Source organism: Dunckerocampus dactyliophorus, chromosome 4 (assembly GCF_027744805.1).
Source record: "Dunckerocampus dactyliophorus isolate RoL2022-P2 chromosome 4, RoL_Ddac_1.1, whole genome shotgun sequence".
Classification (NCBI taxonomy): domain Eukaryota; kingdom Metazoa; phylum Chordata; class Actinopteri; order Syngnathiformes; family Syngnathidae; genus Dunckerocampus; species Dunckerocampus dactyliophorus.
Genome location: NC_072822.1, coordinates 23,607,715 through 23,622,116, shown reverse-complemented (window position 1 = coordinate 23,622,116; position 14,402 = coordinate 23,607,715). Strand labels below are relative to the sequence as shown.

General features: G+C 40.6%; 1 protein-coding gene across 11 annotated transcripts in view; it reads right to left on the bottom strand.

Moving 5' to 3' along the window:
• The window catches only part of arvcfb (ARVCF delta catenin family member b), a 270,971-nt gene extending 256,689 nt beyond the window's left edge, over window positions 1-14,282 (bottom strand). For 5 of the 11 annotated variants that reach the window (XM_054773304.1, XM_054773308.1, XM_054773307.1 and 2 more), the window contains exon 1: window positions 13,965-14,281. The gene's annotated coding sequence lies outside the window, so the exon portion shown is untranslated. Of the gene's footprint in view, window positions 1-13,959 lie in introns of all 11 variants that reach the window. The other 6 variants (XM_054773299.1, XM_054773306.1, XM_054773302.1 and 3 more) reach the window with 3 other exon arrangements.
• Between the last annotated feature and the right edge of the window lie 120 nt (window positions 14,283-14,402).

Sequence of the window (14,402 nt, the reverse complement as noted above, 5' to 3'; positions counted from 1 at the left end):
TAAATCCAGTATAAAGCGTGGCGATGACACCACAGGCAGACTGAATCGAGTGTAGCGTCTGAGGTGTAGAGCGTCTAGAGTCACTCTTTACAGGACAAAAACTCACAAACTTGTGCTCTTCGTGCTCTCAACTGCACATGTGCCAAACCCTTGGTAACCACAATAGTCGCCTTTACATGACGTCATCCGTGCGCCCCACTCAACAGGCATGACTGATACGGCAAATCAAACTGTTAGACGAGTAACGTTTAACACACATCCATACAAAGCCTCCCGTGCTTAAATCCAATTTTTATTTCCTAGTATTGATTCAATCGATTACCTTTCAAACAATGTTAGATCGATATATATGTCATCCGGAATGGAAACCTGGTGAACAAAGGTCGATGTAGTTGGATCATAGGAACATAAACAGATACATTGATGTTGTGGATGAATCGTTATACCATGAGCTATTTACAATTTTTACATTTGGAACTGAACTATGTCAGTTGGAACTGAACTATGTGTGTGCACGTGTGTGCGTGTGTGTGTGTGTGTGTGCTCGTGTTGCGTGTGTTAAAATTTCCCTACATTGTGTGATTTTTTTCACGTGGTACGGAATGTGACAGCTGCCTTTACGCAAGGGCTTCCTCTTCCTGTCATGTGTGTTTCTCCTTCCTCTCATGATGCACTTCTGCCACCCAGTGGCCTAGTGGCCGCTTTTATGGCATTAAAATTGCTCTCAAGCCTCATCCATTGGTGAGGAGTTGCATCAGCCCCTCCTTTAGCGTCTCGTGCAAAAAAAATGTAAAATACGTATAAATACGTTGTTGGGATTGGGCATTCGGGTTTATAAAAACGTATAAGTACGTCATTGGTATTGAATGAGTTAATCGACACGTATCCTGGTGTGTAGAAACGTAATAAACGACCGTATTTTAACACCATAACTTCATTTTGGTATTCACAAATGACTTAAAATAGACTGAAAATCATACCTGTGTATTTAGTTAGTGGCTGACAGAGCAGTTACAATCTTCATGCTATAAATAATTAGAGTGCTAATTAAACAACACTGCTGTCTAAAATACCGCATTTGTCATTCCACACAGATCATATCATTATAGTCGCACATTACTTACAGTCACATACTCTCCAAGGCAGACGTGTGTCAGAAAATATTCCGTAACAAAAAACGTCCGGTATGCTCTGTATCATTCAATTTGCGTGCCTAACTGCATCACAAGCTCAATTCAATTAATTATCACAGCCACTAGGTGTCACCTAAAAAAACAACAACCACCTCTCCATTTTAACTTAAAGGCAGCACAAATATATTAAATATCATAAAACATATATTCAATTATATATATACAAGAAGAAGCACATTAACACCCTGGAATGTACTCGCCAGTTTGTGAGTTTTTCTTACCTCAATCCCACTGAAAATCTATAGAGGGAGCTGATATTTTAAATTGCCAAGTGACAGCTTCAAAACCACGGGTTTCTCCAACAAAGTACAAAGTCACGTTATCTTGGGGATGATCAAATACTTCTTTCACTCAGTGACATACAGATTAAATAAATTCTACTAATCGTTTAATTGATTTTTGAATGTTGATATTCTGTCTATTTCTGTTAATATGTTTTCAGAAGGGGATCAAATCATTATGTCCCCTGCACTATATACAACAGTGCATCTCTTTCCAAGTCTGAATGAGTCTTATACATAATGCAGCAATAACATACACTGCAGTCTCACTTTCATCCCAAACACAATCCTTAGCGTCATGGAGAACATCATGAAGAAATCTCCAGTTCAAACAGACTGAAGGTAACAAAGACTGGAAGAATTCTTCAATAATAAGCCAAACCCAACACAGTAAGATACATAAGGTTTTCCTAAGGCAAAAAGTCCTTATTGTGGGACATTAGGGTATTTTGCCTTCCACACTGAAGTCACTTATTTCCTGGCCATGGTAAGATATGAGGCAGGAAAGTCAGGGTTTATATACCATAGTTGTGTCCCAGCTGGGCAAAGCTCCTGGTTTTCAACCACAGCAGAAGACCAATGCAGCAGGAGCCATAGCAGCACATCAAAAACACTCCCACACATAAAGCCCTGCATTGATGAATGCGCTGGCATCTCCTCCACCACATTCAGTTTCTGACAGTGTCCCTTTATACTTGCATCCAGCTCTTAAGTAGGGGAGGAAAACATTTTCCTGTCTTTATTTGACAGCCGCTTTGCAGGGCCTTATTGTATGACCCCCACATTCATTTTATTGGCCAGAAGAATAGGCATCCTCGGGGCATTGAATCAATCTCAACTGGACTGCTCAGGTTGTCTTAGAAGACATTTGGCCTCTACTCCCAGCAGGTTTCATCAGTTCAAGCTCATGACTAAAAAGGACAGGTCTAGTCTGAGGTGATGGTGACAGATGCCAAGTATTTACTCTATACTCTAAGGTAGAGGCACACCCAAACAAGGGTTTCACTCTTTTGTGGTGCATAACGACAGTCGTTACAGTAGTTAAGATACAATGGAGCGCGTCGTCTGTCAGCCAACGACAGTCGCTTGAGTGGAATCACCCTCATTAGTATTCCATTCATTTGTAACAATGGTCATGGACACACCTGGAACCGAAGGTGGCTGTGTTGTATTGGTTGGTTTCAGGTGCATCCATGACCATTGTTACAACTACAGTGGAACCTCATGTTATTTTGGAAATCATTTACACCCAAATTTTGCCTTGGTTTGCGTACATTTCCTGGTTAGCGTACAATATGGCGTGCGTCTTGTCGTGTTGTTTATACACTGCGTGAGTACAACTGTGCTCTTAATGTATTTTTCTCACAAAACGGCCTTGCTAGCAGCTCGCTAACACATGAAAACAGGAAACTTAAGTCGCCCCGTCTGTGATGTCATCAGCGGGCGATTCTGTAGTACTTTGCTAACTACGCCACAAGTCTAAAAAATGTTAACACAAAACATGTTTTTACAGTTTTACAATTATTGTTTTAAATACATAAAAAAATTAAAACCATAGAAATGACGAATGAAAGAGATAAATGGACATTTAAGGTTGCTTTTACCTTCAGTGAAGACGTGATGACTTGTTGCCAAAGACACAATGTGGGAGCGAGATCAACACAGTCACTACCTTTGCGTTTTGCTGTGAATTATTTCTTTAATTCTGTAGTGTTTCTCACCTTTACCAAATGCTGGCACTTGCAACTTCCCTTGGCTCCATTTTGGTTTATTTTGCAGTTGTCATCAAAAGAAAAGCAGACACTTGAGGAGAGAGACACTACTGAATTCACAAAATAACTCTTACTGCCACATTGTGTCTTTGTCTCACGTCTTCAATGAAGGTAAACGTAACCTTAAATACTCATTTATTGGTTTCATTCATCATTTATATGTATTTATATGCATTTTGAATTGCTTTCTGCATGTAAAACTATAATTATTTTTTAAGTGTTTTGTGGTGGTCCCCAGCTGATGACTCACTTAGGCCCATAGGTGTCAGACCTGAATTAAAGGCACTGGTGGAGGTGCGTCACGCAGAAATGCCAAGCAGGCAGACCAACAGCCTGTACAATTAAGACACTTAAAAGTGTTTTGTGTTAACAGTTTGGGCTTTCTGGAATAGATTAATTGACTTTACATAATTTCTTAGGGGAGACAGACAGGTTGCTTGACAACCTTATCAGCTTGCTTCAGCTTGCTCCACGTAGCGACTGACACAAGCTGGAACCATTTAGATGCAAACACATAGCCACACCACTTATCCACGTAGGGGAGTGGTACTACCCCTCCAAGGGTGGGACTGGAAAACAGGATAATAGAGCAAGCACTTCCTAGTTCGAGGCTTCTTCCTTCTACCATAGGATGGACTGAAGTCCAGCACTGAGCTTTGTGACATCTTCCAGACAACTGCTTCACTCAAGATTGAAAATACAGAAAAGAGTGTTCGATTGATCTCTTCTCAGGATAAATGTGAACTAAGTTTCACCAAGGTTCCACTGTACTTAAAACAGAGCTTGCATGGGTAAATAAGGTTGATTCTGGATTATTCTGACACTAAAGTGCTGGAGTTGACCATATATGACCCAATATAGTAGACATTGTGCTTGTGTGTGTTGCTGTAAATGTGTTCTGGTGCTCGGAAGTGATATTGAGTTTGAGCTTGGCGTTACAGCTGATCTAGTCTGGTGCTCACTGAACATTACAGTAAGAATACTGACATCCATCCATCTTCTACCGCCATCTCCAGGTCGGGGATGAGATCCTGCCCCAAGTGGAGGAGTTTAGGTACCTTGGGGTCTTGTTCACGAGTGAGGGAAGGATGGAACACGAGATCGACAAGCGAATCGGTGCGGCGTCTGCAGTGATGCGGACTCTACATCAGTCTGTTGTGGTGAAGAGAGAGCTAAGCCAAAAGGCAAAGCTCTCAATTTACGTTCTCGATCTACGTTCCTAATCTCACCTATGGTCATGAGCTTTGGGTAATGACCGAAAGGACAAGATCGCAGGTACAAGCGGCCGAAATGAGTTTTCTCCATAGGGTGGCTGGGCTCTCCCTTAGAGATAGGGTGAGAAGCACTGTCATCCGGGAGAGACTCGGAGTAGAACCGCTACTCCTCCGCATTGAGAGGAGCCAGATGAGGTGGCTTGGGCATCTGGTCAGGATACCTCCCGGACGCCTCCCTGGGGAGGTGTTCAGGGCAGGTCTGACCAGTAGAAGGCCTCGGGGAAGACCCAGGACACGTTGGAGAGACTATGTTTCCCAACTGGCCTGGGAACGCCTCAGGATCCGCCGGGAGGAGCTGGACGAAGTGCCCGGGGAGAGGAAAATCTGGGCCTCCCTGCTTAAACTGTTGCACCCGCGACCCGAAGAGTACTGACACCTTGCGACCAATCTAGAATACTACATAACATCACAATGTCTTTAGCCATTTTCATGCTTGAAAATGCTTAATTTTGGCAAAAAATATGTAAGATTTGTTTAAATGTGCATATTTTATTACTAATAACCAGTAATGTGTTGTCAGAGGAGGCAGGTGAGGATTTTTTTTAAACAAACAAACAAAAGAAATATTAATATTTGTCCATTGAACTGTATTATAAATGTATTTTCTGCATGATTCCAATAGTTTTTAAATTTTCGGAAGTAAAACACGCTGAATTAGCAGATTTCCTGATCAGATACAGGGAAGAAACCTAAGATGAGGCCACCATGAGTGAGCAAAGCCCCACCCACCGTTTGAGTGCACACTGAGTTGACTCATGGGGCCTGCCAGTTTCTGTTTGTCAACATGTCAACAGTAATATAATGTTGGAGAAACGTTTGTTAAGCGGCGGTCCCAACCCACCGTACTCGCAAGTGTGTGCTGTTTACTTGCAAAAATGTGGGCAAAATTATAGGAACCGTACGTGGTGAGCACTGCCTCAGCATGGATTTGGGAGCACGTAGCGTAACACTTTTAGTGCAAGAGGAACTTTCGCTGCGTGCGCGCTGCATTGGGATATGGATGACGTGTGCCACACGTGCCCCGTGCAGTCAGCAAGATCGTACGTTGCAAGCAGGTTGTAAGCACGTACAAGTCACTTACCATGTGCGCGACATATGATGCACGCAACCGCTCACGGCCAGGCGGGGCGTGCGGGCCACGTACTTACACCTTGCACAATAAAGGTAAGAACACAAATGTTTTTCAGTTAATAAAAAAATGTATAAATGGACTAAGAAGTATCTGAAAACAATTTGAAAACTAAAGTGAATTTTTTTTTTGTTGGTTATCGTCTTAATGAGCAACCTGTATTAACATAAAAAAAACACACACGTACATCACTGCTAATAACACACCATACTCAACCACACAGCAACATGAGTAATTAATATATTTTTGAAAATAAGTGAACGAGTGAAGCCGCAAAATTCAAAGTGCACAGTGGCGAGGGATTACTGTATTTAAAATATTGTCTTCTCCTCTTTCCTTTAGGTATACCAGCATTTTGTGGAATTTAGAACAATAATTTTAAGCGCTGACTAAATAAAATTGTTGCTTACTGTTACTTTATCTTTATCTGTCCACACATAAGTAAAGTAGGACATTCTATACTGTACCAAGGACAGGTCACCTGAGAGCTGATCTCACATCTGACGTTGCTAAAATGCCAGATGGCCAACCTATTCCGCAGGAATGCCTTTCTGAATGAGCTTCTTTCACTAAAATCTTAATTTGTCGTTTTGGACAGGATAAATCAGAATGGACTTTGAGAAGAGTATTGCATCAGTAGCCATTTGCTTTGTTATACTTAGCAGACGCCAATAACAAGTGCAGAATCAAATTTTACACCAAGAAAACCCCCCCAAAAAAAGTAATTTGCCTTGAATGATTTTCAAATCTGCAATGCAGTGGTGCATGTGGTTACAACCAGTGACGTATGATCAGGGGAGGCAGGTGAGGGAATACAAAAAACAAATAATGGTAACATAAAATAAATATGAATATTTGTCCACTGATATAAATATATTTTCTGCATGATTCCAATAATTTTTTAACATTTTGTCAAGCAAAAATTGCTGAATTTGCACACTTCTTGATCAAATACAGGGCAGAAACCTACGATAAGGCTGCCGCGAGTGTCTCCTCTCGGCTTAGTGCACACGCCGAGCCTACTGTCTGAGTGCACTCAGTGAGTGCACTGAGTTGGATCATGGCGCCTCCCAGTTTCTGTTTGACAGAATGCAGCAATATAATGTTGCATAGTTTCAGATTGGGTAGGATCGGTTATGCCTGTATGGATACTGCATTTAGAAGTGAAAACATGAAAACCATAGAGATTTGTATGGGCGATAAACAACTAATTGTGAGTCTGAGAAAAGATGGACAATCAATCAAAATCATTGCACGTTGGTCATAGCCAGTACAACCATTTGAAATGTCCTGAGGAAGACATAAACCACTGGTGTACTAACAGATGCTGAATATGTACACCAAGGAAAACATGAGCAGGTGATGACATAAACATTCGAGCTGTAAAGAAAGACCCTAAAAGAATTAGTGAAATCAGCAACAACCTGCAGAGGGCAGGAGTGATCACTATCTACTCTCCATAGAAGACTTCATGAACAAAAGCACAATGGCTACACCAGAAGATGCAAACCACTCATTAGCAAGAAGAACAGGAAGGCCAGGTTGGAATTTGCCAAAAAAGTACAGCGATCAGCCTAAAAAATTCATCAGTCCATACAACTTGTGTCTCGGAATTTTGCACTGTCGCTTGTCGTTCCATCTCTGTACAGTAGATAAGTAGCGTGGTAATTCTGCTTCCTGACACACAGCATATGCACCTGGTCTGCCAGAGAATAACAAGCTGCAGCACGAGGGAGCACCGCTGCCAACTTAGCAACCTTGTCGCTACATTTTGCGAATATTCGGAAGCCTCGAGATTCTGTTTTTCAAAAAAGCAACTAGCGACAAATGTAGCGACTTTTCCTGGTTTTATTGGACACTTTTGGAGACTCGAACATGAAAGAATGTATCGCTCTTCACAACGAGCAACACAAGAGAAGTGACCGAAGAAAGTTAATTTGTATTTCTAAACATATTTGTTTTGATTTTCGTGCTTTTTGCTCACTTTTTGTCTCTCCCAAAGCAGCCAAAAAAATACATCTTTACAAATTAGACAATGACATGATCTACCTCCGACTGCAGTCCTTTGGGAAACGCTGATAATACATCACCCCCTGTACAGTGTGCTGTGTATATACAATACTCTATAGTGTGTGTGCACTATTATTGCATGTGTTTATGGAGCATAGAACAGCTTCAGTGATTATAATTAAGCAGCTCTTATCCCTGGACATAATCAAGGCATACCAGAATGTTTAGGCCTGGTTAATCCTCCCGTGGCACACAGGCCCAAGTCTGGAAGGGGAGGCAGTGGGTGGCGGGGTTGCAAAGTGTGGACAGGCCGGCAAATGAGCAGAAACATGCAGTTCCTATTAGTCTATGTGTGCCTGAAGTTATACTACGCACAATGTATTCAGCATAGAGTCTGCTTTGCAAGGGGAGGTGTGCATAAACATCAATCCACAAAAGGACAAGATGTACATTCAGGAGAGGAAATGTAATATTTGTTGAGTGTTGTGTGTTATGCAGAGCCACACACACACAGGCAGATGAAAGAAAGATGAGTGGGTTATGTCAACGTGTTACGAAACAAAGCAAACAATATTTTAATATAAATGACACCAGAGTAAAAAAAGAATATGTCCATCTCAAACACATAGCAATACTGCACTGTGGTATTTTGACATGTGAACTAAGAAATACTTCCCATTACAGCCCCTTTTAAAAGCAGGAAAGCACAAATCTCAGTCAACCAGTGCTTCTGTTTTCTACGCATCAACAACCACCCAGACTTTATCCAAACACAGAAAGTCATTCACATTATGCACTCGTCTCTGTTTCATTTGTCAAATGAAAGCCAAAGCATTACTTTTGATTTAAAGATCAAATTTGAAAAAATGTAGTCATCCAGTGGAACCCACCTAAATTGGTACCGCTTACATCGACAACCCGATGTAGCCCAACACGACATCTGATTCCGGAACTATGCCACATTTTTGCCTCATTTCGGGCCACTAAGGTAATGGTACTATTAATCAGTGGCGGGTGGTGCCTTCATTGGGGACTTAAGCGACCCACTCCACCTCTTAATATTACAACTATCACGTCACCATTATACAAGCCATCCATGGTATACAAAAATGCAGTATGACAATGTGCGACATTACAGAATTGGGGATAAATACCATTATTACGAAAGCAAAAACCCAGTTAACCCTTTATCTTCAAATACTATTTAATTATTTTTTAATGATCTGTGTGAAGTTGGTGACTCATGCAAACATCCAGTGACGGCAAACAAATAATCTGTCAGCCTTGTTCGCTGTATTTTTCTCAAAAACACCACGTTCAGTACTACAAGAAAAAGTTTCCCAACTTACTTTATATCACCAGCCAAATTAGAAGCAAGCAGACGAAAAAAAAAAAACAAACACCGGCAGTGACTGATATACAGCTGTCTTGTGAAATGCACCGCGTACATTACGAAACAAGTTTAAGATTGCAACGTGCATACTGCAACGTATTGAGAGGGGTGTAATATTTTACCACGCTTATGTATATAATGTAGTATGATAGCCATGCAGGCAGAATGTCTGATCCAGCTCTTGTACTGTACAGGTGTACCTAATGTTAGAGCCGGTCAATGCAGGTTACTATTACCACTATTACCACTGTCTGTGTACTGGCAGCTGAAAATGAACAAAGTTCTTATATTGTAGGTAGCACGCCTGTTTTATGATGACTTCATGGAATAAGACAAAAATACATTTCAAGGAAAAAAGCGGTTATGCTCCCTCGATGGAGTTGCATATGTGACTGACGCAAGACAAGCCTGCACAGCGCTGTCTTGTCAAATGCACCGCGTACTTTACCAAACAAGTTTACCAAGTAACTTTAGACACAAACCAAAATAGAGGCGAGCTGAGGAAAACCTAATAAAGTGAAGGTAGTGGGCAACGGCGTTTTCAACTTGCCAATTGCACCAAGTACGTGAATGAGGCACTGATCACCTCCACTCCCGGGAGGGGCGGTCGCTGTGTGTGACTGGCCAATCACAGAGCGTGAAGAGTGAATACATAATGAGGATTTTCATTTATCACGAATACGGATAGTGACAAGACGTACTTGTTTCATGCTCGTATTACATCCGTACATACATATATATATATATATATATATATATATATATATATATATATATATATATATATATATATATGACCTACATGTACAAGTTAACTTGTACATGTACAAGTTAACTTGTACATGTAGATCAGCACTTCTGATAGTGTTTAGGCCAGCAGAGAAGGCTTTGCTGGCCCTGACCGTTTACTGAGTAGTAAGACCTATCCCTATTGAGGTTATTTTATCACAACGTAACCCACTTAAATCGGTCCTGTTTTTGTCGACAACCAGTCTATGTCAACCAATTCATCAAGTATCCGTCCGTTTTTCTTATTACTAAAAAGTGCCTGGTTAAGTCAACATACGTGGTTAACCGCTTTTGTCAACATAAAATTAGAGACCCAAAGCGGTCATTTCTATGATAAATTGGTCCGTTTGTCGACATGCGTTGTATTGTTAACTTCCTCGTTATCACTAAGCGGCTTGAAACGACGACAGCAACATAACTACATAACAACTGTTACACAGCATTAAAACATCCACTCAGTGACTTCCTGTTCTGTGCCAAATAAGCTTAAAAATAAAAGCATGGCAGCATTAACCTGGATTCTACTACAGCTGGCTAACAAAATTCAACCGTTTATTCAGTTCTGTTATTTTTTTTTAGATGGTTGGCCCCCAGAAGAAAGATTTTTGCATATGCATATGTTGATGTCAATCTGTCAGTCTGAGGGGCTTCAACATAAGCGGGTCCCACTGTTAGCACTTTTGATGCTTTGCATGTTAAAAACAAGCAGCATCAATAAACCTTCTCACCCAACCCAAGCGTTGACCCAGTCCACCCATCTACCCGGCCAACCTCAGAGCCCATCCCACCTGGAAATCGCCCAACCCACCTTCGCCTAAGAGCACAGTAATACAAGATAGCTCAGATATGGCTGAAACATGGTTGAGCACAGAAGACCTGAGTGGGAATCAATTCTATTTTAACACAAGTCCATCATCACTATGTTGGCACAGCTCAGTTATATCCTTATAGCAAACGGGGCAATGTAGAACAGGTGCCAAGACAACATGGCTCAGCCAGCATGGCCAGCCAAGGGGGTCTGCGATGGGAGGGTCGGGGAGTTTGGAGGTGCATGTTAATCACTCCAGGAGCGGGAGGATGAGCTCTGCAGGTGTCAGACGCACAAAGGAGCCTTCAGTCTGGGTCCCTACTTGCTTTCCTTGAATGCTCAATCAGTACAAAACACATCTCATCCATGATGAGAATCACAACAATCACATACATGGTAAACATAGGAATATACAGTACGTGTGTGTGAGCTTTTATAGATACTGTATGATCATGGTTAACCATTGAGAAGAGATACCACTTTGCTTATTAAGTAATCAAGGGTGCAACGCCAATAAATTGATTAACCCTTGAGAAGAGATACCACTTTGCTTATTAAGTAATCAAGGGTGCAAAGCCAATAAATTCCGCTCTAAATTAAACGACGAATGCATAATAGCATTTCTATAGCAATGCTGCTGCAGCTCTGCAATCCCCATACAACTGTACTAATGAAATGCGACACTGAACATGAAACTATAATGAGGCAGGAGTAACGGTAATATGATTAACATTAACAGTCGCTTACATTGTAGAGCATAATGTTTATGGTGATAAGGCTGGTTTTAATGGCTCTTTCCTCATCCGTCAAGTACTATGCGGAAATACAGCACACAGTATGTGTAAATACACTCTGTGTTGTGCTTTATGGTCACCCTTCCATCAATTTTGTTGTGTAAAAATGCGCTATTTGGATTTTAGTAGAGCTCAATGAATTTTAAAAAGTACATTGGCTGTTGCAGAAATACTAAAATACTTAATCTTCCTTTCATACAAAATGTTTAATATTTTATAATGGAAATTACCCAACGGTTTAGCAGGTGGTTGCTGAAATTGAATAAATCAATTACAGTTTAATTTAGTTAATTTGGGAATAATCTCACGGCTTCAATCTACTTAAAAAATATATTGATTAATAAATCGTGCTGTTTTATACTTGAAAATGGCTTATTATATATGCAAATTTAAGCAAATCCTATGTATTTTTGGCCTACATTAAGCATTTTCAAACATAAATGTGGTTAAATGAACTAAAACACAAATATAAGGCATTCAGAAGATGTACTCAATTACTTGATGACGTAATGGTATTGTACTATTCAGTGAGAAACACAAGCACCAGACTTGATGGCCGGAACAACAGGCACAATGATCCCTAATAAAAACAAGGGCTGCTGTTGCGGCCGTAATACACGCCAAGCTAAAATTCAACTCTGAACCCCTGACGTCACTTCCTGCCCACCCCTGATTCAGCTCTTCTCATGCTGGAAAACACTTCCAGCAACACATGCGAGCACAAGTCTTATTTATGAGTTAAAAGCGTGACCAAGGGTGGCCACAGCCACTGATCGGGTCTTATCTTAACCCAAAAAATCTTGATTCCTTCTTACTGTATTTTAAAATGCAGCCTTGATTTTCATTATAGTTCAATAAGAGGCCAAGTACAATTAGTAGTAGAAATTTGGGATGCACATGTACTTAAATTATCTCTTAGTAAAACAGATTTGTTGTGCATAATGTGATGTTTCCACCTGAATATATTAAATCCCTCTTCTACTCGATACACTGCCATGCAGTTGTGGTTAACTGAAAAAACAATGCATGCTGTCATACATATTTTACCCTCAACACAAATCATGAAAAATGTGATGTTAGTCCTCAAATAATATGGTTGTAGCCCAAAAGAGGAAAGGAGTTGACAATGGCGTGAGAACACTCTGTGTCCCGTCATGTGAAGAGGATACTACTAACAGCTCTTGAACCTGTATAGCATCCGTGCTTATGAATGCAATATGACAGCCCCGTACAAGCAAATCAAAGATGCGTGCGGATGCTTGAAGTGTACAAACGATGCCCAAATAAGGGACTCATACCCTGACAGTGCCATGACTTGTCAGGTCACGCTCACATAGTCCACAGAGAGGATCTGACATTAGCCAGCTTTCACCATGCAGTCAAAATCTGGATGACTAAACACAGCACAGAAGTGACAGTTTCGAATACATCTTCTTCAGGAGCCATCTTTCTCTGTAAATTAGCACATACAAGTCTGAAGAACTTGAGGTTGAAGCGGGCCTCAAGCCATGTCAGCAGCACAATGAAAATGACATTTCAACCTTTAAGATGGGCCAGTGGTGACACAGGATGAGAATGATGAAAGCCTGAAGAGAGATCCATCTAGGATAGTAGAGGTATTTTTGTCATAATTCACTGATGAATCAGATTTATCTTCTCTTTTTTTACCAAAAGGACCGCCAAAGAAAGGTTCACGAAAAAACATCAGTGAAGCATAAAAACATAAACATGTAAACATTGTGGGGTTTGTAATGATGCTACATGTATGCTGCAAAACGTACCTGTATTTTCATGACTATGGCTTTGTTGATATTGTTACAGTGGTTTATAGTGTTGTGTGTGTATATATATATATATATATATATATATATATACAATATATATATATATATTTTTTTTTTAATGATATTGTCTCAAATAAGTTTGTTGATCATTTGTTTTTGTCTAAAATCTTTGTCCTGTGTTTTGTCCTGTGTATAATCATGATCAACAAATAAAAACAAAATCACAAAATCATTCAAGGATCATGCAAACTTTCAAGTTATCCTCTGTCTTAACCTGTATCTATGGATCTATATTTCCTTGGTATCCGATTGATACCAAATTTTGCAGTATTGGTTTAGAGCCTTTCCTAGACTTGAGTCGTTTGTACATCTTAATTGCAACGTGCGGGCTGACGTCTCCAAATAAGGCATTAACGGAAATACACCCGGAAGATTCTCCATGGTAACTCGTTTGATGATTGGCAGCTGATCCATTAAGAAAATCCGCCTACAAAAACAACCGATGCATTTTATCGCATTGTAGTATTTGTACTGTAGGGATACAGTATAGGCATATGACGGAGGCGTGATAACTAGCTCATCAAAATGCATTTGTTTTCCAGTATTTCCAATTGTAAAGGACGAGTATTGTGTTATTGCATGCTGTTCTGTTGAGTTGTAAGGCACAGGCTGAAACTTGGTGCAAGCTTATAATCGCCACATGGATATGCGCAACAATGCAGCAGCTTTTACCTTACTTTGTTCTGAATATCTTCCTTCACAGACGCGATGAGAGCCTCCAGCTTGAAGAGCAGTAGTCCAGGGTGAATGAATGAAGCGTTATGTGCGTGCAGTTTCGCTGCTGCAGACCAGCTCATTCTCACTACTACATCAGATTGTGGTACGTGCACCTGCCTCCCGTGCGTCGCAGCACACAAACAAACTGTAAATAACAAATGACTGATTTAAAACTTAGCAGTTAGTTGCGTTGGTGAATAACTGCTAATTATTGAAGGTGGCGTCGTGTTGTTGGAAAGGCAGGGCAGCCTTTATCCCCTCTCATCCACAACAGAGCAGGATGCTGTCGGTCACAGTGTCTCCGCCCATCAGCACCAGCACAGCATTGGACTACATTAGGATTGATTACTTTAACATTAATTAATTAATTAAAATTAAGCAAGTCACACTCACTGTAA